General features: G+C 36.2%; 1 long non-coding RNA gene across 1 annotated transcript; it reads right to left on the bottom strand.

Moving 5' to 3' along the window:
* Nucleotides 1-20,201: 20,201 nt before the first annotated feature.
* Nucleotides 20,202-22,255, bottom strand: LOC143250267 (uncharacterized). Its single transcript, XR_013028117.1, has 2 exons — nt 22,125-22,255; nt 20,202-20,609 (listed from the first exon to the last, which is right to left on the bottom strand). It is a non-coding gene; the product is annotated as an uncharacterized LOC143250267 (long non-coding RNA).
* Nucleotides 22,256-22,553: the final 298 nt, after the last annotated feature.

Genomic DNA, 22,553 nt, shown 5'->3' with positions numbered 1-22,553 from the left:
AGGGGCAGTGTTCTGTAATATATTTAATACGAAAGTTTCCTTCGGAATTCGATAGACACAAATAACGTTAAGAGTAGCTTAGATAGATACCTAAAACATGTTTTGTTTTGGGTTTGGTTCTCCACATTCTTTAAGAACAGTTAAGAATAACTAAACTGATAAGGATATATTAAAATGCGTTTTAGGGCGTATTTGACAAAAACGTTTTTTAAAGAAAGCATACCTATAACAGACAATATGGTGGACAAAGTATAAATAGCCCGTTCCGTACCTTTGTGCTTAATTTAAAAACAATAAGCGAACTTTATCCATATCATTGTTTTATTTTTTTTATATATCAAGCTACACAAAGCTTGCTATGTACTCTGTTCCCCGCGAGCAATCTAACCGTGGAGTTCGGCATTGCAAGTCCTTAACTTACCGTTAACCCATACGAGAACTTAACAATGAAACGTATTGCTATGAAGTACATCCTATATCCTCTTAAATTCTACAAAAACAAAAATCGTCCCCAGCTCGTACAACGGTAAGTCTTCGGATTTACAACGCTAAAATCAGGGGTTCGATTTCCCTCGGTGGGTTCAGCAGATAGCCCAATGTGGCCTTGCTATAAGAAAAACACATACAAACACACTTATAAAACATCAGGTGAGTTTTCATGCATAAGCTGGAGGGTAGAATGTGTTTATATAATCCTATGATACAAATAACGCTTCGTTGTCACACTAAACAGAACTTCAGTATTATCAGCATCTATGCTTCTCACTTGAATCTCCACACAAAACTTTAACACTGTAAGTTTATACAGCGGGAACTTAGCCATTGATTTAACGTTATATCAGCCAGCCACCTTATTGAAGTCTGTGTGTCAAAACCGAAGCAACGTACTTTAAAAAGTTAGACTCATAAAACGTATACGGTAAACAAAATAAAAAAAATGTTGTGGGTGTTTTACCGACTATTCAGTGACATACTTAGAGAACAGAGGCGGAGAACGAAGCCTGCTTTTATCGGTCTGTGTTGTAGTTTTTGTAACTTTCTTAAATTGTTTAGGCTACCTGAAATAGAAAACTTTAAAAGCGCCAGAAATCACAGCAGTATGCCTTTGTAGATTTTGAAATAGAATTTGAAGTACCTTTGAACAAGAAAATAACAGTGTTTTTTGGTTATGCAATGATTTGGCTTTATGTAAGTTACACGAGCTGTAAAAACTGTGAGCTGGAGAAAATCGAGTTATTCAGAAGAACGAAAGAAACAAAAACTCGAATGTCCAACGCTTGGACAGGGAAGCCTGATAGAACCTTTAAGTACTGTTGGCGACTCTCTCTTTGGTGGCAGAAGAGGATAGAGTTTCATATGAAAGTCTATCAAACTGAAAAGTTCCTGTCGGTTCAGAATCTAAAGATATATTTGACTTGCGTTCTTTCAAACTTCAGACTGATATCCTTTTACTGTTTTAAAATAGAACTGAAAGAGTAATGAAAACACTGGTGAACGAGTGAATAAAACTGGGTGAAATATTACACATCTGTGTTTACCGGTTTCTGTCTGTCCTCAAGGTATATATCCTAGACGGGTGAACACAAAAGCATACGACAGGATGAATCACCGACATACGGGTAATCTAACCTTTATTAGAATCAATGATTTTGTTGATGAATAACTGTCAGTCGTTGAATATTGTATATGGCGACATGTCATAAATCACTCTCTCTCCGCCCTTTGGTTGTGTAGATTGTGAAACGTATAGTTAATGTGGCTTACAGGAGAGGGTATGGAGCTGCACCCATGTGTTGAAGAGGGTCCCGCATGTACACTCTGGAGTGTAACCCAACGTAGGAAACAATCAGGTTTGAGGGTTTATTATACCTAGAAGAAACTAACCTAATACTCTGTCTGAAAGAGTAAACCTGTATTATCTACTGACTCAAAATGGTAGTAGCAAAATTGAGAAGAAAACAAACATTCACAAAGTTCCTCGAAATGGTCATCAGTTCTTGATAGAGGGAAATAAATATTAATAATATATTAAAACGTTTAAGTATTTATCAACAATCATAGTGTTGTTGTTGAATTAAGCACAAAGCTACACAATGGGCTATCTGTGATCTTCCCACCACAGGTATCGAACCCCGGTTTTTAGCGTTGTAAGTCCGCAGATATACCACTGAACCACTGGGGACTACTATGTTATTACTGGCATGTATTCTTACACCAATATAATTTTCTTTCTTTCAATAACGTATTTTTGCTTGCTTTTTAACATAGTTTTTAATGATGTATATATAGAGGGGTAGATAAAAACTACGTGTCCCCTGAAAATGTTATTAATTTGTTATATCTTTTATTAAATAACAGAAAAATGTTTAAAACTATATGTTTTTAGAAGGCGCTCAACGGGATCTGTTCAAATATGACCTCAAATTCTAATATTAACACTGGCTTTCATAACTACCTGAACTTTTCATGATTTTAGTTACATTTTCTTATAAAATGTGTTGTGCATCTACTGTTGTTTCTTAGATCTCATTTCAATTAGCTTACAAAATGATCAAACAAGTTTCTCTACAATAATCGAACATAAAAATGAAACTCAACACAAACCAGTTTCACAAGTTAATATTTAGTCAGCATTTCCTTGGATTTCAGTACTTTTTCATATCGATGTGACATTTTTCAACGAGTTTCTGCAGATATTCCTGAGTGATTGACTGCCATCCTTCTTTGATTACTTCAAAAATTCATCTTCCGTGTTTGACTTGCAATCTTTCGCTAATCGGTTTAACTCAGCTCATAAATTTTCAATCGGTTTGACCTGGCTATTCTACAACATCAATTCTTTATTTCTAAGATATCTTTTAACGACTTCACAATTGTAGAGAAAATTGTTTGATCATCTTGTAGACTAATTGGAATAAGAATATCTAAGAAACTACAGCACGTGCACGACACTTTTTATGACAAAATGTAACTAAAATCGCGAAATGTTCAGGTATTTACGAAAGCCAGTGTTAAAATTAGGATTTGAGATAATATTGGAACAGATCTCGTCGAGTGCGTTCTAAAAACATACAGTTTTACATATTTTTCTGTTATCTAATACAAGACATAAATTAACAACATTTTTAACGGGAACATTATTTTTTCTACACCACTGTACATATGTAAACAGCAACGCATGAACTTCTACAAAACTGTACCACGTGAAGCTCGATTTGTTACATCGAGTAAAGTTGAATTTTTAACTTAACTTAATGTAATTACTAGACAAGCATTTGAAAAGACTGATGGCAGTGTTTTTTAAAACCATCGTTTGTTTGTTTGTTGAATTTCGCTCAAAGCTACACAAGGGCTATCTGCGCTAGCCGTCCCTAATTTAGCAGTGTAAGACTAGAGGGAAGGCAGCTAGTCATCACCACCCACCGCCAACTCTTGAGCTTCTCTTTTACCAACGAATAGTGGGATTGATCGTAACATTATAACGCCCCCACGGTTGAAAGGGAGAGCATGTTTGGTGCGACAGGAATTCGAACCCGCGACTCTCGGAATACGAGTCGAGTGCCTTAACCATCTGGCCATGCCGGCCGTTTTTCAAACTATACCTAATGCTTATCTTACATATATTTAATTAAGTAAAGAAAATCATAAAACTGATATTTATAACGTATGTAGTTATCATCCATCATGAAGAATGATATAACATTGATTGCAATTTCTAATTTAAAAAAAAAAAAAACCTTCCCGGCAGCTCTGTGGTCAGAATTCAAAAGAGACACAATAGATACAACACAAATACCCATTGTGTATCTCTACACTTGAAAAACAGATAGAAAAACAAACAAATAATATATATATGTATACACGATCGTGTAAGTAAGTATTCGTATGTTTATAATTTTACTGGTTGTCATAAATCCCAATTTTTCAACTAGTCATAAAATATTGAACACATTTTGATTGGATGAATAACAAATAAGTACTTGAAGGACGTAATATTTTGTGAACTTGCAGTTCAGAATCAGATTTATATGAACGTGACACGGCGACTTTGCTTGCTTGTCTCATGATTTTTGTGCAAAGCTATACGAGGGCTATTTGTGTTAGCCGTTCCTAATTTAACAGTGTAAGACTAGAGGGCAGGAAGCTAGTCTTCACCAACCACCACCGCCAACTCTTGGGCTACTCCATTACCAACGAAAAATGGAATTGACTGTCACATAGTAACGCTCCTTTAGCTGAAAGAGCAAGTATGTTTGATGTAACAGGGATTCGAACCCACGACCCTTAGATTACGAGTCTAGCACCCTAACCATATGGTCATTCTGGACGACACTTTTCCATTGAAGTAGTTGATAACAAATCAAACAAAGACGTCAACTAGGGAATGCTATATAATTTGAAAATTAAAATGCTCCCTTTTTCTTTCATTCAGGCCCCGGCATGGCCAGGTGGTTAAGTAACTCGACTCGTAATCTGAAGGTCGCAGGTTCAAATCTCCGTCACACCAAATCTGCTAACCCTTTCAGCCTGTCAATCCCACTATTCGTTGGTAAAGGAGTAGCCCAAGAGTTGGCGGTGGGTGGTGATGACTAGCTGCCTTCCCTCTAGTCTTACACTGTTAAATTAGGGACGGCCAGCGCAGATAGCCCTCGAGTAGCTTTGCGCGAAATTCAAAACAAACCAAACAAACTAATTTTTTCATTCAATTTCATCATGTATTTTACAGAAGAAAAGTCATAGTTTTGACTTAAGTTAAAGTTTAAGTTGTAAAAAAAAAAGTTCGTTATAATTTCTGTCGATTAATGTTACTGATTGACAAGAAGAACTGGAAAGACAACGAACTTTTTGAAGCCTCATTTGAACAGATGAAAAATTTAAAGGCTTTCGATCGATATCGATTGCAAAGCTAGAACCTTTCTCGTGTACTATTATATATACGCATTTGTATGTATGTATAACTAATGAACACTTTTACAAATCTTGATTCAATTACATAGTTCTATAGGATTAACTATTGAACATATACCTATTTTTATACATGAAAACTTTTTCTAACGAAGTATTGCTAAAACTTTCAGATGACATTTAAGATATTATTTCTTATTCATATGTTTTTGTTTTTTTTTTTAATTTCGCGCAAAGCTACACGGGGGTTATCTGCATTAGTCATCTCTTATTTAGCAGTGTAAGACTATAGGGAAGGCAGCTAGTCATCACCACCCAACGCCAACTTCTGGGCTACTCTTTTACCAACGAATAGTGGGATTGACCGTAACATTATAACACCTCCACGGCTGAAAGGTCAACCACGTTTGGTGTGACGGGGATTCGAACGAATCCTCGGAATACGAGTCGAGTGCCTTAACCACCAGGCCATTTCGGACCATCTTATGTTGTTAAGTTAAAACCAGCTCAATGGACTTCTGTGCTGTACCCACAGCAGGTATCGTACCGCAAGTTTTAGCATCACAAGTTCTCAAGTTTATTGCTGATCTGGCATGGCTTTCCTATAAGGAAAACATAAACGCACTTAGCGACACACCAAATTACTTGTTTTAATTAATTTGTCCCACCTATGTTATCATGAATGTGATTTTGTAACGTGATAGTTATTGTTATTCAGTTCTGTAAAGCTACATAAAACAAACCTGATACAAAATAATTACAAATAACTGTAGTGAATGATTATTTATAGAATAATTCGATTGTTTCTCAATAGTAAAACGCGTCTCTTAGCTTCGAGTATTAGTTGTTACTTTTATCATTGTTGTATTTATTCAGACAATAATAAGTTGGTTCATAACAGTAAAACATGTCTCGCAACTTCGAGTATTAGTTGTTACTTTTATCATTGTTGTATTCGTTCAGACAATAATAAGTTGGTTCACAACAATAAAACGTGTCTCACAACTTCGAGTATTAGTTGTTACTTTTATCATTGTTGTATTCGTTCAGACAATAATAAGTTGATTCACAACAGTAAAACGTGTCTCACAACTTCGAGTATTAGTTGTTACTTTTGCAACTACTGTTTTTGTTTCGTTAATGTATATTTTTATCAAATATGCATCTCTGTGTGTGTATTTTTCGCCTTTGTTTCAGAGTAATACTTTTGCTCTGTCCACCACGGGTATCGAAACCCGATTTTTAGCGTTTTAAGTCCAATGCTGTGCCATTGGGGAGGGATTCTTTCTTGTGGAATACTTCGTGATGTGCCACGATAGGTTGATGTAAGTAAACTGATACAGAATTTGAATATTTATTAGTTTACCATTTGGGGCATACTTGTTTTTCCCACTATTACTATTCTGTAGGGACAATACTATGATAACGGTTTTCATACTAAATCTAATAATATATGTGGTTTGTTAAGCCTTTCTCAACAGCATGTACAATAAACCAGTGAATTGTAAAATCGTTACTACAATACTTCATCAAATTTCTCATGCTCCCACGATTCATAACGCATGGTCTTATAAGGGTTAATGGTGCCATTTGTTTCTTTGTTTTTCTATTTAAGTTTTAAGCTAATTGGTTAAATAATGCTGTTCGTTATTAAGCACAAAGCTGCACAATGGTGTATCTGTGCTCCGCCCACAAAAGGTATCGAAACCTGATTTTAACAGAATTAGTCCGCGGACTGAGGGCAGGATTAAATGATTTGTTTGTTTGTTTTTGAATTTCGCACAAAGCTACTCGAGGGCTATCTGTGCTAGCCGTCCCTAATTTAGCAGTGTAAGACTAGAGGGAAGGCAGCTAGTCATCACCACCCACCGCCAACTCTTGGGCTACTCTTTTACCAACGAAAAGTGGGATTGACCGTCACATTATAACGCCCCCACGGCTGGGAGGGCGAGCATTTTTGGCGCGACGCGGATGCGAACCCGCGACCCTCAGGTTACGAGTCGCACGCCTTAACGCGCTTGGCCATGCCGGGCCCAGGATTAAATGAATAGATATCTTGTGTTTTCCAAATTGTGTTAAGTAAGTTTCAAAGCGTATACACAGAAAATGTCATATCCTGGAAAATAACCAAACGTTTTACTATATTGACGGACGACAACCAATTTCTTCTTTATGTTTTTTTTTGCCGCAGCTGCAAGCGTGGGAAGTGTGTTTTAAACACGTGCTGCACCTGAAATAATCTTTTCTTAGAAATCTGGATTAATGTTGGGTCCGTGTTTTACAGTAATGTTAAATAGTGTTTTTTTATTTCATTTCACTGAAACTGTAGTTTATTGTTTCTTTTAGAAACTAGGTACTGGAAGCTTTCTGTTTTGTTCATTCGTCGAATTTTTAAGTATTTGAAATATTTTGTTTGTTTGTTTGTTTTAAATTTCACGGAAGGCTACTCGAGGAATACCTGCGCTAGCCGTCCCTAATTTAGCAGTGTAAGACTAGACTCTTTAGAGGGAAGGCAGCTAGCTAGTCATAAGTTTTCAGACTTATTGCTGTCCCATTGAAGGAGGGTGGGTCTTTCCTACAAACACCAAAATGATACAAGGCCATAATCACTTTTACCGCTCACTTTGTCTCCCAATAACATTGTTCATAATACATGCAAACTTTCGGTTAGGCATCATTTAGCTCTGAGCTCTTAGAAATTTGCAGTTATGGCTTCAAGAGTGAAGACTGACTGATTATAAACTCTGGACGTAAGAAGTGAATCCACAACGTTTCTCAGGATATCATTTTCATGTGCTTCCCAAAATTCTGAAATATTGGACAGTAGGAGGAAAGTCATATTTTGAACTTCTCGAAGAGTGTGAACGATTCTTTGGACATGAAAAGAAGGACTCTCCACTAATTAGTCTCCCTGTCCCCACAAGTGAAAAGAACAGCAACAGAGAAAAACAAACAAACAATAACATTACATAAATTCAAATTTTACACGCTCCTAAGTTTATTGTCTACCAGTGGGTTAGTGGAATTTGACTGCTTATAGTGTTAAATTCGTGATTCGATTTCCGCGGCAGACATAGTGAAGATAGCCCACTGTGTTGCTCTGCTTTAAAAAGACAAAGTCAACTCCGATCAAAGCCAGTAACATCAGAACAATACGTAATCTAATAATGTAATTACATAATAATGAATTTGAAGATAAGTTTTACAATATAGTTATGTGATTATTGGTGATTTACTTAAGTAAATATACATGGTAGTTCTGAGGTAGGCTAATCACGGTGTACTACTGATTACTTCCAATCAACTTACGCATTCAGTAGTTCTTCATCAGTTGAGGAAATAACTAATATAAGAGCTAAGAATCACAGCATTGTTATGTTTCTAGATTTGAGGCCAGAAGGCCAGAATGTCGCTGAGTCGATGTCGACATGATAGATTGCTGTTATCACAGTACAATGGCTAAAGCGTCCATTGCCAAAGTTGTTACAAGGCAAGCAGAACTACAACCCGCTTAGCGTTCCTCAATCAAATAGAACACTCGCCGATAGTGATAAACGGTTGTCTCTTGTAAGAAGATCCATATTTCAGTTGAGTAGAGTTGACCTTGGTTTTTTCTTATTTCCAGGGCTTACCAACACTTCTTACCAGATAAATTCTGATATTATACCTACAAACATCAAGCTCAATGTTTTATGTTCTACGTTCGCAAACTCTAATTGGTGGAAATTTCTTTTATACCAGATACGCCACCTACCATTGTTTGTCCATGTAACATCTCAGCAACAGAGTTTCTCGTGTTACTATAACAACGTGAAATTCGTTAAAAAAAAAAGAGCTGAAATTATAAATATTTTAAGGTAAAATATATCTTTTTTGACTCACCCAGTGACACAGCGGCGTGTCAGCGAACTTACAACGCTAGAATCTTGGTTTCGATACCTGTGGTGAGCAGAGAACATATGTCCCATTGTGTAGCTTTGTGCTTAATTCAAAACAACAACTTTTTTATGGTTTTATATTTGGGAGCTTTTCTGTGTCATTGCTTATCTTATACACTCCATTCATTACTTGTCAGTTGAGATATAAGTACGAAAAGGCTTAGCTGGGAACCGGTTACAACTAAAAAGGTTCTTTGCGCCCCAGAGCAGTGCCATGTTTAATTAGACTGTACTAGATTTTTTGTATTACACAAATTGTAAGAGAGTTATATGATGTTCAGAAGTGTCAACAGATAACAAAGGGGGTGGAGTGAATGACAATTCACGAAAAGTTATTTTAACAAGGAAATTGCATGAATTGCGTTAAAAGTAAGTGCACAAACAAGAAAAAAAAAACATAGCTTGACAAGTCTAATTAACAGGTATAGCGAACTGTGAACAGTGGTTCCTGAAATGGACATCTTTCAAGATGAAGAACTGATAATGTATGATGAATGACATTAACTAGACATTGAAACAATAGCTAAGTCTAATGTTTATGAGAGGTAACATGCTAAAATACCACTTCACTATCATTATGATCAGTCTTACAACACACTAAAACACCACCTGCACATCATTACAACAAGACTCACTACATATTGAAACATCACTGGTATATCATTACGAGAAGACGTATCTGAAACACCACATGTGCATCGTTACGGCGAGATTTACAAATGTTGAAACACCATCTACAAGCCAAACGTTAAAAGTCAAATGGTCGTGATTAGCCCTTATGTGAATCAGTTATAGTGGCTTCTAATTCGAGTAATACATAACTGGTCATCTGGGAAACGTTCTGGCACCGGGCCCGGCATGGCCAGGTGGTTAAGGCACTCGACTCGTAATCCGAGGGTCGCGGAATCGAATCCCCGTCACACCAAACATGCTCGCTCTTTCAGCCGTAGGGGCGTTATAACGTGACGGTCAATCCTACTATACGTTGATAAAAAAGTAGCCCAAGGGTGGTGATGGCTGTCTGCCTTCCCTCTAGTCTTACACTGTTAAATTAGGGACCGATAGCTTTGCGCGAAATTCGAAAAAAAAAAAAACCAACGTTCTGGGAGAGATATAATTTGGGGGGGGGGGTAAAAATACAGTGATTGAGTAATGAACAGAAAACACTTTTAAGTATAAAATAAAAAATGCTGGTGACGTAATAAATTCATTACGGCACCCGTAAGTTACTTGTATACTGTAGTTTGGTTTCATTCTCATATGGTTCGGGAACACTTGGTTAAGTTAGGTTTGTTTTTTTTGTTTGTTTTTTTAATTTCGCGCAAAGCAACTCGAGGGCTATCTGTGCTAGCCGTCCCTAATTTAGCAGTGTATGACTAGAGGGAAGGCAGCTAGTCATCACCACCCACCGCCAACTCTTGGGCTACTCTTTTACCAACGAATAGTGGGATTGAAAGTCACATTATAACACCCCAACAGCTGAAAGGGCGAGCATGTTTAGTGTGACGGGGATTCGAATCCACGACCCTCAGTGTCGAGTGCCTTAACCACCTGGTCATGCAGGGCCTGTCACACCGAACATGCTCGCCATCGCAGCTGTGGAGGTGTTATAAAGTGAAGATCAGTCCCATTATTCGTTGGTAAAAGAGTAGCCCAAGAGTTGGCGGTGGGTAGTGATTACTAGCTGCCTTTTCTATGGTTTTATACTGTTAAATTTGGAAGAGCTAGCGCAGATAACACAGCGTGAAATTAAAAAAAAACAACAACAAACTCTATCCTGCTAAAGTCTTTTATACATTTCCTTGAGCAAGATAGTTGGTTGTGCATCCAGTTCAATGAGTCAAGACATTAAAACTACCTTTAGAACAGCTTTCGGCTAAGGATAACTAAAGGACTTACAAGCATTCTGATGTGAGCATGCAGCATTGATGCTAGAGAGAGTAATTCATTATTATTCAAAATGTTAAAATATTATTCTTCGTTTCGCTAGACTCATTTTGCTAAGAGCTAATTTTCAGGGTCAATTTAAATATCCTTAGAAATTTTATTTACTTCTGGATACGACAGTTATTGCCAAGCCCAGCATAGCCAAGTGGTTAGGGCAGTCGACTCGTAATCTGAGGGTCACGAGCTCTTATTCCCATCCACCAAACATGCTCGCCCTTTCAACGGTGGGGGCGCTATAATGCAACGACCAATCCCACTATTCATTGGAAAAGAGTAGCTCAAAAGTTAGCGGTAGGTGGTGATGACTAGCTGCCTTCTCTCTAGTGTTTCACTGCTAAATTAGGGACGGGCAGCACAGATAGCTCTCGAATAGCTTTGCGCGAAATTGGAAACAAAGAAAGAAACAGTCCCTGATATAAATGTACAATAACTTGTTCCGTTTTTATCACAATGTTTTCATGTATGTATTTTGAAATATGTCTGCTCTTTAAATTTACTGAACTTGATGGCCTGACCAGCAGATGCACCAACGAACAGACAAATAAGTGGACAAATTGAAATTTAATCCGACAAACGAGAAGATATAATAGAAAATACGTATTGTTTGTGTTCGAGAAGATATAATAGAAAATACGTATTGTTTGTATTGGTAAAAAAACCCTCGTGAATCTAAACAAGGATAAAAAACTACAACTCTGTTACACATACATACGAATGTGATATTTTCGAGTGTACTTAATATATAGATATGTCAATATTTAAATTACCATCAAGTTCAATATATCGCTTTTTTTGTTTATTTATAGCCTGCCTTGGTTGGTAATACTTTTGCAGCTTTGATACAGCTATTGGGCTAATAATGGCTTCCCTTATAGTTCCAGGTGCACTATATTAACACTTAATATAAGCTTATTATACGTAAGAGTAAGAACAACTTTCACTGACGGTAGTAAAAGTAAAATGAGGCATAAAACGGGTAAAAAAGTTGAGTAAAATGTAATAACCCAAAAAAGTAAAATACTATAATAATTTTATTATTTGGTGACGTTTCTGGCTACCCTCTGTGGTTTCAAGAAGGTCAGTGGCCCAAACGTCCTGTGATAATTGAATTACTGGAAAGATTTAACATTGTTATTATTTTGAAAAAGATAAATTATCATGCACATGTAAATATAAGAACATATATATATATATATATATAAACTAAAGCAGTGTAAACAGATTACCATTCAATATATAAATATTAAGGTAGAGTCATCTCACATGTATCTTTATTACTGTTCCAAGTACAGCTAACAGTTTTGTGCGTGAAATTCCGTGTCAAATAATTGGATAAAGCATTTCAGAAGAAAATATTTTATGATTCACTTAAAGGATTGGTTTGGTTTGTTTTGAATTTCGCGTAAAGCTACACGAAGGCTATCTGCGCTAGCCGTCTTTAATTTTGCAGTGTAAGACTAGAGGGAAGGCAGCTAGTCATCACCGCCCACCGCCAACTATTGTGCTACTCTTTTCCCAACGAATAGTTGGATTGACCGTCACATTATAACGTCCCTATTGCTGAAAGGGCGAGATTGTTAGGAATTATGGGTATTCGAACCCGTGACCTTGGGATTACAAGTTGAGTGCCTTGACCACCTGGCGATGCCAGGGCCTCCACATGAACGCAAACGAAGAGAAAAGAATTGCAGATATAGGCAATATTCTCTACATTGATAAACGACCTTTAGACAATCAAACCTCAGAACTCCATACAGTTTTGTAATTTACAGAGTGAAGAGATTGTTTGTTTGTTTTGAATTTCACACAAAGCTACTCGAGGGCTATCTGTGCTAGCCGTCCCTAATTGAGGCCCGGCATGGCCAAGCGTGTTAAGGCGTGCGACTCGTAATCTGAGGGTCGCAGGTTTGCATCCCCATCACGCTAAACATGCTCGCCCTTTCATTCGTGGGGGCGTTACAACAACAACAACCGTCCCTAATTTAGCAGTGTAAGACTAGAGGGAAGGCAGCTAGTCATCACCACCCACCGCCAACTCTTGGGCTACTCTTTTACGAAGTGGGATTGACAGTCACATTATAACGCCCCACGGGCGAGCATGTTTGGCGCGACAGGGATGCGAACCCGCGACCCTCAGATTACGAGTCGCACGCCATGCCGGGCCCGAGTGAAGAGATGAAATATTTTAATCGTATAGAAACCATTGACCACCAGTCTTGAGAAATATACGCGTCAGTTTGAAACCACTAGTTGTTTTTATTTCTCCTTGCATGTAATGACTAGGTGTCGAAACTGTTGAAACTAGATCGCAACAGTGGCTGACATCAAATAACTTCCCCCCAAGTAACACTGCGATATGTATAAGTACTTACAAGCTAGAAACCGAGTCATTGAACATACTTCACAAAAACGTTTCTTAAAGAAAGCAACGTATAACAGACATTGTGGTGGGGAGAGCATAGACAGCCCATTGTGAAACTTTGTGCTCAACTACAAAAGAGTCAAACTTATCCCTACACCGAGACTGACGCTAGTGTTTTAAGAAAGAAAAAGCAACCCCTTTGAAGACTTAATATTGAAAGACTGGAGTTTTGTTGGTTTATGGATACTATGCCCTGATCAATTGTATTTCGACCTAATTCTGTGATCCAGGGACTTAAAAAAAATGTTGTTTATATCAAATTTTGTTTTTCCTTTAGTGTTATAGTAGCTTTCATTAACAAACGTGTTTCAACTTACTCAGTTTAAGTGAAGAACACTGTGGCTTAAATTACATTAAAGAACGAAAGTTAATAACACCATTTCCGGTTCTGTAGTCGCAGTGCATTGATGAGATAGTTTTGGTATGTATAGCAAAGTATCATTATTATAAATCATTTTCAAATTTTTCTTCAGACTTATCGCATAGAATAACTGACAAAAAAAAAATGTACATGTTGAAGTCGTCATCCTTCTCGATGATGGATGCATGAAATCAACAGCTTTGTCGCAAGCACGTGAATGAAGAGATTTACATTGCTGTCGCTTATTCTATTGGTGGTTGTTACGTGGGCGACGGTGGCAACTTTTGAAACATGAAAGTATGTTTGTTTTGTTTGTTTTTTGAATTTCGCACAAAGCTACTCGAGGGCTATCTGTGCTAGCCGTCCCTAATTTTGCAGTGTAAGACTAGATGGAAGGCAGCTAGTTATCACCACCCACCGCCAACTCTTGGGCTACTCTTTTACCAACGAATAATGGTCACATTATAACGCCCCCACGGCTGAAAGGGCGAGCATGCTTGGCGCGACGGGGATGCGAACCCGCGACCCTCAGATTACGAGTTGCACGCTTGGCCATGAAAGTATGATATTGTAATTAAATATTCAACTCGTCTTTGACATATTGGAATATCAACCTCCTAACATTTTTTTATAATTTTTTAAAAAAATATTTTCCACGTAGATTTAGAAAGTGTAGCTAGCAAGAACTCTACTATCAACAATTTTATGTAAAAGTACCGTGTTATGAGTGGTTGAACATACAGATCTGTTATACAGCCGTTAGAGTATTGAGATCTTGCACTGGAAAAGGACGAATGCTAGTATTACATCTATATCTACATAAAGAAACGAATTTGTTTGTTTATTTTCTTATAAATACAAATATGAGTTCATATAAATCATATCCTTTAGCCATGTGTTCGCCACATGTTTGTGTTTGTGTTTCTTTCTTCTCAAATTTCAAACAAGAAGCAACACTCTAGCTATATGTCTGTATGTACAGAGAATATGTTTTAATCTCTTTCCTTACATTCCAACGTTTATGGTAATCATTCTCTTGTGAATGAAACTGGTTAAGGTTTCATAATAAATACGAAATTAATTCTCCCTATAACGTCCCAAGAGATCTTTGTTATAGAGCATTGGAGGTAACATGATGGAATTTTGTAAGAAAAAGTTACCATAATGAACTCGGTTGAGAGGAAGACGTTCTGTCTGAAACCAAGTTATGCAAGATTTGAAGTGTAATAAACAAGCCAGTTGACCAACTGTTAACTATTTATGTTTGTCCACGAGGATCATATGTTCTCAAGGCCATCTCTCTAACCGCTACTTTCTTGTCACGTTGTATGTATGACGAAAGAATGATTCCGATAAATTAAAAAAAAAATAACACGTCCTCCTTACTAAAGTATATATAACGGTTTAACAGGACCGCACCTGAATAAAATTACTTTGTATTTAGTCTCTGGAAAGCTGAGCTTTATGATGAGGGCTCCAAATGCCTTCATAATCAAAACAGCAGGATAGTGGTAGTAAATATGCAATAGTCTTTAGGGAAGAGAACTCCAGTTTTACAAACTGATACTGGATTGTAAACGAGAACACGACATGCTACAAAAATAAGTGCCTTATGTGTACTACACGTTTGTGTACAAGCCGACGGCACCAACTCTCGAGCGAAACCTCGGTTTACGACGTTATTGATGGCACTATTAACAATTTCAGCTTGCTTTCTGTACCACAGAGAGAAATTAGATTCAAATACTCAACACATGAGGGTTTCAGTTTCTATTTATGTACGTGCAGTTCCTTGAACTTTGCATTCACCTTATATATAGGTAAAAATTCACGAAGATTTAGGAACAGTGTGACTTATGAAAGTAATGATACAAATATTAAATAATTATTTTTTTTATTGTTCATAAGAACAACTGTTACTGACTGTGTTTAGTGTCTGTTTAATCGCTATGGTCTAATATGACAATTAAATATTGAACTACGAAATATATTTCATTTGATTTTTCAGAAAAAAACATCTTCGTTAGAAGGTTCACATTAATATAAATTTTATTTAAGAAACACTGCAATCCTCTAGAGACTTCAGAATAGAAAGGGTGAGTTATATAGGAATTTCTAGAAAAAGTGAAAAGGGATCTGTAACAACTTCAGAACAATAGCAACGGGCACTTAGCAATTCTAGAATAGGAGAAAACAGGTCTGTGGTAGCTTTGGAACAGCGGTTAAGATTGTATGTAACAGTTACAGAACAGGAGAAAACAGGTCTGTGGTAGCTTCGGAACAGTGGTTAAGATTGTATGTAACAGTTACAGAACAGGAGAAAACAGGTCTGTGATAGCTTCGGAACGGCGGTTAAGATTGTATGTAACAGTTACAGAACAGGAGAAAACAGGACCGCGGTAGGTTCAGAACAGTGGTTAAAATTGTATGTAACAGTTACAGAACAGTAGAAAACAGGTCTGTGATAGCTTCGGAACGGTGGTTAAGATTGTATGTAACAGTTACAGAACAGGAGAAAACAGGTCTGTGATAGCTTCGGAACAGTGGTTGAGATTGTATGTAACAGTTACAGAACAGGAAAAAACAGGTCTGTGGTAGCTTCGGAACGGTGGTTAAGATTGTATGTAACAGTTATAGAACAGGAGCAAACAGGACCGCGGTAGGTTCGGAACAGTGGTTAAGATTGTATGTACAGGTACAGAACAGGAGAAAACAGATCTGTGGTAGCTTCGGAACAGCGGTAAAAACTGTATTTAGTTGATACAGAACAGGAGAAAACAGGTCTGGATCAACTTCTAAATAGTAACAACTAGCTTACTTAACAGAATCAGGAACAGTTTAAGAGTATAAACAATAAGTTTACTTCACAGCTTCAGGACTACAGAAAACAGGTCTAGCGCAACTTTACTTAAGTAAACGGTAAAATTAGTGTTGTATTTTGAGAAGAGAAGTAGTGGTTAGGAATCATTTTCAGAGAGAGACAAATAAAAAATAGGTGCAGCAGGAGTATAACAATGTAATAAAAAGATAATAAATAAGAATGTAACAGTTAAAGAACAATGGCTACAAGAATGTAACAGTTAAAGAACAATAGTTACAAAAATGTAGCAGCTAAAAAATGTAACAGCTAAAGAACAATGGCTACTAGAATGTAACAGTTAAAGAACAATTGCTGCAAGAATGTAGCGGGTAAAGAATAATAGCTACAAGAGTGTAACAGCTAAAGTGCAATGGCTACAAGAATGTAACGGTTAAAGAACAATGGCTAAAACAGTGTAACAGCTAAAGAACAATGGCTACAAGAATGTAACAGTTAAAGAAAAATGGCTACAAGAATGTAGCAGTTAAAAAACAATGGCTACAAGGACGTAGTAGTTAAAGAACAATGGCTACAAGAATGTAACAGTTAAAGAATAATGGCTACAAGAAAGTAACAGCTAAAGAAAAATGGCTACAAGAATGTTGCGGTTAAAGAACAATGAGTTACAAAAATGTAACAGGTAAAACAATGGCTACAAGAATGTAGCGGTTAAAGAACAATGGCTACAAGAATGTAACAGTTAAAGAACAATGGCTACTAGAATGTAACAACTAAAGTACATTGGCTACAACAATGTAACAGGTAAAGAACAATGGCTGCAAGAATGTAGCGGGTAAAGAATTATGGCTACAAGAGTGTAACAGTTAAAGAACAAGGCTACAAGAATGTAACAGTTAAAAAAATGGCTACAAGAATGTAACAGCTTATGAACAGATACACAAAGAGCATAAAACTTCAAGGAGAACTAAAACATTGTTGTTTCAGGTTAAGAAATAAAATGGCAGGATAATTTCAGTTAAAATAAAACTACAATAAGTACTGACATTATTATTAATGTTAAAGCAGTAACAAGCACTGAGGTTATATAAATTATGTCCATATATATTATTGAAGTTTCCCATTCATTAATTTACAGTACTCGCTGTGTAGAATAAATAAAATAATAAACAAATAACATTCAACTGCCGATATCCTGTTTTATTAACAAATGGATGTTGTTTCTAATACAGGATTAGTTAATATATAAATCTTTAGTTATGGAAAAAAAAAACTTATTTTATTGACATAATATAGCTGTGTTAGAATGGTATGTTTTGGCATTGATTCCTTGTTCTTTCAAATGCACTAACATTATCGACTACTGTAAAAGTGTATAGTGGTTACTCTTAGTTTGGTCTTGAACTAGTTTTTTACGATAGTAAAAACGAGTTTTCTTTTTATTTTACAAAAATTTGATTTAAAGCAAAGCAGTTGCTCAGAGCTTCAGGTTGATTTATAGCTTTCGCCAGCAGAGGGCTACGTTTTGAGAAATGCAGATAAAAACCTTCACCAAATGAAACTGCAGATATACAACGTTCAGATATCTCTGTTTCCCAGCTGCTGAGTTCCCTGTCGCAACATATTTCTCGTCTTTCAATGTCACAATAAACTTTGATTCGGTATTGTCATTAATTTAACGCGCCGCCAGCTTAGGCCTTTTTCATGAGCTGCAATGTTCTGACGTTCACATACGTAAATCACGTGCATCTCTGGTCGTCAGCTACCTCGGTCGCACACCGTATTTTACAGAATCAGACAATTTCAAAATATTTTCTGAAAATGTACGTTTATACAGCCAAATAACGTTCGTAAATTCGGGGACTTTCCTAATCTAGTGACACCGACGTGCATCTTGACTCTGGGGTAATTTTCTTGTCACGTATAGGCAAAAAATTACTACTGTTACGAGGCTACATTATCGAAACGTATTGTAAAACAAACACATAGAACAACTCAGAACAAAAATGACATTTCAGATTATGCGTAAAATCCTTCGTATTTGTAAAGGAAAGAAAACACATTTAAAATAATTTGTGAAATTGGTGATCACTCCATTTTATGTAAAGTATTTATTACGTTTGTGAAATATGTAGAAAGAAATGTGTTACAAACTTAACATAGTTTTAATTAATTACAACTCAAAATTACAGCAATTTTTAATATTAGTAATTATATCCCCCCACAGTTACACAGCGGTATTTCGGCGTACTAACAATACAAGAAAAGGATTTCGATACCCGTGGTGGACAGAGCACAGATATCATTTTGTGTAGCCTTGGGTTCTATTTGAAAACAACAGTTGATTATTTTACAATGATACAATTTTATTTAATGTTATCAGCTGAGAACGTGTAACGTAACTAATAGAAAATATTCTAAGCTAGTCGAATCTTATGAGATATAATTGGCTTACAACTGAAATTATCATTAATAATGAAAGAACTCATCTGATGGATTAGCGCGTTTCAATCATGATAAGTTTTAGTTTATAATTATGTGATGAATTATGGTACTTTTTATTTTAACTGAGTTTGTTACATAGAATTAATTTCATTCATTTATAAGTTGTATTATATTTTTGATCTTTAAAATCAACTTACTTTTGATAAGAAATTATTAAACAATACATAGTTACAACACGAAGTGCTGTTCGTACTTCAGTTGGCATGGTATTAATAATTATATAATCAGAATAACCTATGGCAAAGAATATGAATAGGTGAAATAATGCTGATATAAATCTATTCATAGTTGACGCTTCGAACCGCCACCGTTCCTCAGAACCAACAGAGTTTGCTGATGGTTCTAAGGAATGACCTAACTCATTACGTTTACTATCATAATAAACACATTTCTATTTGCATTATCGAATTGTTTACTAGATCGATCTGCGCTGTTGAGAAATTTTACTTTTAACTGTTTAGCTGTCCCAATATTATTTGATACATTCAATAAACCATCGCCTTGTATTTAATCTCCAACATGACTGCTAGTTGTAAAAGTCATTTGAAATTTCCAGGTCGATTTTGAAATACGTCTGGCTAAAACCATTTTAAATACCTTAATTCAGCTAGAGTAGCATAATCTCCACAGATTTGTTTGGCATAGAGTAAATCGATTCCGTAGAAACGAATGGTGAAGCGAAGAAACTCTATGAGTCATTCCTACCCAGTTTCTAGACACCATGAAATCTTTTGTGAATTTTTTAGCCGCGGCATAATGGCTCTGGGTGTTGTTGTTTTTTAAGTACAAACTTTTAGCTCATAACTGCGTCAGCTTTTGACCGATTTTATATCTAATTACAGTTCTGGACTCAGGAGGTCAAACCCTTTCGATTGACATATTTGACCTTGTCCAAGTATAATTTACTCTAATTCTGATGGCAAAGGCCCAGGTGAGTAATAAAGTCGACACTGCTATACGCGCGCCCGTGCATAAACTTAGTTAATAAAAGGATAAGTTCTCATACATTAATTTATTCTAATTCTGCTAAAATGAGTTTCAAGTGCCACGGCTATTGAAGATCATCTGTTATTCAAATAAGGACACAAATAAATGATTGTCTTTCTTGTCTAATTTTTTAAATTAAATTAATCATGGAACTTTGTTTGCTTGTAATTAAGTGTAAAGCTACAGAATGGGCTATCTGTGTTATGCCCATCATGAGTATGGAAAATGTTTTTTGGAACTGTTTTTACCATCTTCAGTTGTATCTCAAATGAAAATGTAGGAACGATGTTTTTATTTAGATACCCAACCTACAACTCATTGGATTTCCAAACAATGAAACATTTATTTCTTAAATATGCATATAAGCATTTTACACGACCTAAGACAATATCATTGTAATTTTATTACTTCTTCATTATGGGACACTTTTTATTCTACATTATAATGGCATGAACTGGGCGTGGCATATTTGTTAGGGTGCCCGGACCGTGAATTAAAGGATTCGTGATTTGCGTTTCGTAATTTTAAAACTACACTTTGTATGTGTTCTGAGTGCACTACCAGAGTGATGATAAACTCATCTATTAGGTTAGACCAGGGTAGTCCAAGAGTAGACGATAGTTGTTGTTGACTTGACCAGGTATCTTCCCTCTGATATGTCCCTTCAAAATTAAGAACACTTACGTGCAGATAGTCCTTTCTGTCCGGTAATTTTGCGCGAAAATTCTGACAAGAAATAATAACAACAAATAAACAGACACGAACTTTGTGCTAATAACATAACACTTTCATTTCCTTAATTATGATGCAAACTGAACTCAGTGTATTCGTTACAGTTTATAATGCACTTATTTCTTTAAGTACTTTCTTATTTTCCTTTAAGTCCATATGAAACCGACAATAATACCTAAATCAGGACGTCGTTTTATGTTAAAACACTAAGTGGATTTGAAAGACAAACCATCCCGCCTTTTCCCCATAAACTGTTCGATCTATAACAGTTAACAGGCCCGACATGGCCAGATGGGTTAAAGCGTTCGACTCGTAATCCGAAGGTCGTGGGTTCGAATCCCTGTCTCACTCAAACATGCTCGCCCTTTCAGCCGTGGGAGTGTTATTATGTGATGGCCAATCCCACTATTCGTTGGTAAAAGAGTAGCCCAAGAGTTGGCGGTGGGTGGTGATGACTAGCTGCCTTCCCTCTAGTCTTACACTGCAAAATTAGGGATGGCTAACGCAGGCAGCTCTCGTGTAGCTTTGCGCGAAATTCAAAAAACAAACTATAACGCCACGCTAATTTCAGTCTGTTGATCGTATGTAGTATGCTATATGTTTTATTTACCTATGTGGTTATTCGTTAACTTTAACATTATAAGGTAGTTGATTTTTTTTGGCATTCATCGATGAACTGATCCTCGTCTTCCTCACTTAATAAAACGTTTCGTTTTTTATATTCATTTCAATAACACTGCAAGTGCTGTTCTTCCACACGTTAGACTCTCGAATTTCGAGTGGTTGTGGAGGTCAGACATATCTTGGAATTTGAAAGTGAAAATAAATAATGAAGTGCATAACTATGTTGGTCACACTATATTTGCTATATCCACTGCTGTTAAGGTCTTTTGACCAGTATCGGAGCTCATCAGGCCGATTGGGATACGACAGATTTGTTATTATTAATTATTTTTACTTTATTAACTTTGCATTGAGCATTACTGAAATTAGTGCACATCTGCCTTGAAGATGGCAATTTATACAAGAACCTCTGCTTGTTTTCATTGGCCTATTTTAAAGGTCTTTAGTTAGAAGAGTTATAATAACCCTCCAACTTAAATTGGAAACTAACGGTTAAAATAATACAAAAAGAAGGTATCTGATCTTTTGTCACCGCTTCGCTTCGATACTGTTAAGTTAAAAGTAGGTCAATGTCAACAGTGAAGGACATTCTAACAGTCGGAGTGTCCGTTGGATATTTTCAAGTTGGGAATCTTTCAAGCCGTTGGTTTCTGGTTGAAACTACTCGCAGCTGAAATTACCTTATATTTGCACAAATAAAATTTACTTGTAGTATTATGTCATTTGATAATTCATATTCAAATGTTACCAATAATTCACAGTCCAATATTGTCTAATAGCATAAAAAAAATTATAGTCCTATATATATATATTTAATATATATTTAAATATAACCTAACAGTAGAATAACTTATAATGAGAAATAATCTTATAAATTTGTTTTACCTATAGCCTGTCAGATTATCGACCATGGTATGGTGTTGACAAGAAAGTGGTATGTGTATTATTCTCGAACCATGTACTTTTCAACGTATCCTCTCTATTTTGAAGCCTGTTGTCATTTGCCATGCGCGTCTTATTCTTGCGAGCAACGTGCAAGCGACTAAACAGTACTTTCAGTTACGTCACATGACATTTTTTGTAGATATCCCAGATGAAAAGCTGTTGATTAGAAAACAATGGCCCACACGAGCCAGATCCTAATAAAATGAATCGTAAAATTATGATTAATTTGATAATATATTTCATTCTTCCAACGATTTCCATTATCATTTCAGTGATGTTGTTTTTTCAAGCGAAATTCTTGTTTATTAGCTGTGTGTGGCACCAGAAGAAATGTAGCTGCAACAATAACGTTTTGAAAATGTTGACTTA

The sequence above is a fragment of the Tachypleus tridentatus genome, chromosome 5 (assembly GCF_004210375.1).
Source record: "Tachypleus tridentatus isolate NWPU-2018 chromosome 5, ASM421037v1, whole genome shotgun sequence".
NCBI classification, from domain to species: Eukaryota; Metazoa; Arthropoda; class Merostomata; order Xiphosura; family Limulidae; genus Tachypleus; species Tachypleus tridentatus.
This window is presented reverse-complemented; position numbering and strand designations above follow the sequence as displayed.